We start from the raw sequence: 5,058 nt of genomic DNA, 5'->3' as shown, positions 1-5,058 counted from the left end.
TAGCTAAAATATGCACTAGTACCTACTTCTTTGGTGGACTTGTAAGTTTAGAAATTAGGTCATACATGTAAGAAGCTGAAGGACCAAAAATGGCAGACGTCATCAGATGTTAGATGTCATTTCTAAAACATCCATGTAAAGTGACATAAAATACTACTCACATTCTAGGAACCAAATACAACTATCACATACATTTTGGAGTACTCACAACCTAAAATCTAGAAATATTCTTGACTAATTTTTGGAGAGACGCCAAACTCACTTTTAAACATCCAGGGAATGAGACACTATCTTAAACCAGCATCAGTATTTATTTATATCAACATTTTATTCAAACAAGGTTTTACATTGTACAAAGCCATGTAAACAGTGAGCAGTCTTAAACCCAGATGTAATAAATCTACAAGATCACCACTCCTCCCCCATTAAGCACACACAAATCAAAACTGATCAGCAAAAGCCTGTCTGAAGGGCAATCTCCAAAAGGTCCAGGTTTGGTTTGGTTTTGGGCAGGATTTCAAATAACAGTATCGATGACCTCCTTTAACTGACCAAGCAGCAACGGAGGTAACAGGAAATAGGAGAGCTCTTCCTCTCCGTTTTTCCTTCAGAGAAATTGCACAGAATTTCAAGCATCTATAAAAGAAGCATGACATAACCAAACTGTAAGCTGGCCTTTAAAAACCACTGTAACGAGAAGTTCCAGTACTATGCACTGATAAAAGAAGTGGTTCTCAGCCTCCACCGCACATTACAATTACCGGCGGTACTTTTAAAAACATCAATAGTCAGGCTCCATGACAGACCAATTAAATTTTTATTTAAGTGAAAATGCTGCTATAGGAGTTTCTGAATACTTCAAGGTGATTCTAACAGCAGTCAGGGTTAAAAACCACTGGAGCAAAGGCTTATCACTTGACCAGGAGACAGAAATAAGGCTGCAGTCATGTTTCTCCCTTGGGCCCTTTTTCCTCCTGGAGCTTATGGATTCTGGAGGGTGTAGAAGCAAAATGTCACTTTGCCCTGCTTCAGTAAGCTCTTCTCATATCACAATCAGAATACATGTCACCCTCTGAGACAAACTGCAAGTAACAGGGTCATCTAACTGCTTCTGATCTCAAAAACAATAAAACCACAAACACAGATTCCCTAACAAAGCAATTTTATACCTGATTTTTGCTATGCTGAAGTCTGACAAGTTGTCACGACCTGTGCAAAAAGATAATCATGTGGGAGAGTTACTGCTTTTCCACTACGGACAGACTAATGCAAACCTGGGAACCTTGGCAGGTCTTGCTTTTTTCCTTGAAATTACTTGTGTTTTCATCTGGTAAGCCAGCCCTCTCTTGCTTTCTTGCAGGTAAACTTTTCCTTTCCTAAATGCTTCCACCTCTGAGTCTGTCTCCCGTGAGGTTAAAGGCCCAAAGAGTGTGTGGACTCAGAACTGGATAGTCCCCTCCTAAAGGGAGAAAGTTCTCTGCAAGTGATAAGTGAAATTGCTGAGGAATAAAAACCTGCTCAGTTAACCTACAGGTGTTTGGAGGTGTAACCCAAGATCAGGTTCAACCATAAACATGTCCTTTGGCTTACTGAACAAATTCCAGGGTTGATGTCAGACTCCTCTGCTGTAGCTTCTTCAGCAGATTTTCACAATATTAACCTCAACTGTACTGTACTAAATAATTTTTATAAAACTCTGAATTAAGAATGACCCCAAAGATTACATATAAAAATACTGGAAATGAACAGACACAAACACACACCAAGAAAACAAGAGCTCAGCTATGTTACTGACTTTTCTGGAACTGGGTAAAATCTATTACAATAAGCTGACTCCAGCTAACAGAAAGGGTGGCATAGCAAATCTTAGTTGAAACAGTAAAACATAAGCTCAATGAAGGCAAGAATCTCATCTCTGTTTTGTCCTCTGTTATATTCCCAGGGCTGATTTACTGAACATGGTAAATGTCAGTAGATACCTTTTAAATGACTGAAATGCTTGGATCTAAAATCTCTCTGGTCCACAGAGGTTAGAGCTGTAATAAGATCTCTTGCAAACTGGGAATCCTCTTGTATCTCACTCAAGCACAAATGATACTCCGTTAGGAGAGAGCTTTTTACCTTGGTGGAAATCCAATAGTCCACTACTAACTTTATCTAATAAAATCTCCAAAAAAAGGCCTGTAATTTGGTGTAATTTTGTTTTTCCAATTTTGATTCAAAATATGAACCATGGGGGGAGGGTATAGCTCAAGAGGTAAAGGTCTTGGGCTCAATCCCCAGTACTTCCTCAAAGAATAAGTAAACCTAATTACCTCCCCCAACCAACCAACCAACCGAACATGAACCTGACAGTTAACCCCAGAGCCTGACAATCTGTATCCCATTCAGGCACCCACTAGCAAATATTCATTAAGCCCAGTACTATCCTAGGTACAGAGCAGACAGGGGAACTACCTTTTTGGTTATAACAGCTTCTGACTCAGTAGTGTGGGGAGGAACATCGAGATGGCCACTCTCTGGATGGGGGCAACAGACACTGATCCAAGGCAGGGCCCAATCACAGGCTGATCAGCAACTCCTGAGTCTGGACTCTGCCCAACAGGGCAACGGCAGCTACTCAAGTCAGTCAGACAGGTTCCTTCTGGAATCTGGACCAGATATACACAGAGAAAGGGCCAAAAGGAAGGAGGATAGGGAGAAGTCCCACAGAGAGGCAGAGCTGCTTGGAGAAACTGATAGAGAGGAGCCTGGCTGCAGCACTGGGCCCAGCTCCTGAAGTCTCTAGGCCCACTTCAGCCCACGGTTCCCCAACCACACACCGTCTGGATCCAAGGTGGCCAGACGGGTCTCTGTGTTTATAAACAAAGGAAAATATGACACAAGACCAGTTATTTGGCAGAAAACTGGGATCAAAACTACATGACAATGACACTTGGTACTCCAAGGACAGGAGAAGAAGCTCATTAACACAGTCTAGCGGGGTGGGTATAGCTCAGTGGTAGAGTGCATGCTTAGCATGCGCAAGGTCCTGGGTTCAATCCCCAGTACCTCCATTTCAGAAAAAAAAAAATAGCCTACAGTGCCTAGCACAAAGTAAATTCTCAAACACTTGCTCAGTGACCGAACAAAAATTGGAACCAGAGATAATAAAACTGAGGTAGATGCCTGACATATGAGTTCATTTATTCAGTATGTGGGTGATACTAAGCTAATTATACTGGGCCAAAAAAGTGCCTAGAGTTTAAAGCAATACTAACAAAAGTGTGTGTTTCTTCTCTTCCTATAACTGGTCTCTTCTGGGAAAACTGGATTAGGACAAGAGATAATTACAGTAACAACAGGAAAATGTTGGAAAATAAAAAATAATTCTCTTTGACTATAAAAATTCAGTGTTATAAAATTTTAAATCATTACATATGGAACTATTCATACCTAACTAAAAATCAAACTCAAGAAAACACAACCACACAAAATCTATGGGATGCAGTAAAAACAGTTCTAAGAGGGAAGTTCACAGTGATCAAAAAACAAAAACAATCTCAAATAAACAACCTAACCTACTAACTAAAAGAACTAGAAAAAGAAGAACAAACAAAACCTAAAGTCACCAGAAGGAAAGAAATAATAAAGGTCAGAAAGGAAAGAGTAAACAAAATTGACAAACCTCTGGCTAGGCTTACCAAGAAGAAAAGAGAGGACCCAACTAAACAAAATAAGAAATGAAAGAGGAGAAATTACAACTGATAACGCAGAAATACAAAAAAACTGTAAGAGAATACTATGAACAATTAAATGCCAACAAATTGGACAACCTAGAAGAAATGGACAAGTTCCTAGGAACATACAGTCCACCAAAACTGAATCAAGAAGAAATAGATAATTTGAACAGACCAATTACTAGAAGTGAAATAGAATCTGTAATTAAAAAACAACAAAACAAAACAAAACTCCCTGCAAACAAAAGTCCAGGACCAGAAGGCTTCACTGGGGAATTCTGCCAAACATACAAAGAAGAACTTATACCGATCCTCCTCAAACTCTTCCAAAATACTGAAAAGAGGGAACACTCCCAAACTCGTTCTATGAAGCCACCATCACCCTGATACCAAAACCAAAGACACTATCAAAAAAGAAAATTATAGACTAGTATCTTCAATGATTACAGATGCAAAAATTCTCAACAAAATATTAGCAGGCCAAATCCAACAACATATAAAAGAGATCACTGACTATGATCAAGTAGGATTTATCCCAGGGTCACAAGGATCATTCAACATATGCAAATCAATATGATACACCACATCAACAAAGAAAGAACAAAAACCACATGATCTTATCAAAAGATGCAGAAAAAGCATTTGATAAAATTCAACACCCATTCATGATAAAGACTCTTATTAAAGTGGGTATAGAGGGAACATACCTCAACATAATAAAAGCTATATATGACAAACTGACAGCTAACATAACACTCGATGATGAAAAGTTGAAAGCCTTCCTGCTAAAATCTGGAACAAGACAAGGATGTCCACTCTTACTACTTCTATTCAACAAAGTACTGGAAGTCCTGGCCATAGCAATCAGACAAAAAGAAATAAAAGGGATCTGAATTGGAAGGGAAGAGGTAAAACTGTCCACTACATGCAGATGACATGATATTACATATAGAAAACCTTAAAGACTCCACATAAAAACTACTAGAGCTGATAAAGAAACTCAGCAAGGTAGCAGGTTACACGATTAACATACAGAAATCTGTTGCACTTCTTTACACTTACAATGAAATATCAGAAAAGGAAAGCAAAAAAAGAATCCCTTTTAAAATCACATCAAAAAAATACTAAAATACTTAGGAATAAACCTGGCCAAGGAGGTGACTTATATGCTGAGAACTATGAAACACTGATAAAGGAAATATAAAGATAATATAAATAAAAAAAGAATTAATATTGTTAAAAATGACTGTACTACCTAGAGCAATTTACAGATTTAATGGGATCCCTATCAAACTACCCAGGACATTTTTGACAGAACTAGAACAAATAATCCTAAAAT

Source organism: Vicugna pacos, chromosome 8, assembly GCF_048564905.1.
Source record: "Vicugna pacos chromosome 8, VicPac4, whole genome shotgun sequence".
Classification (NCBI taxonomy): domain Eukaryota; kingdom Metazoa; phylum Chordata; class Mammalia; order Artiodactyla; family Camelidae; genus Vicugna; species Vicugna pacos.
Note: the sequence above shows the minus strand (reverse complement) of the source record.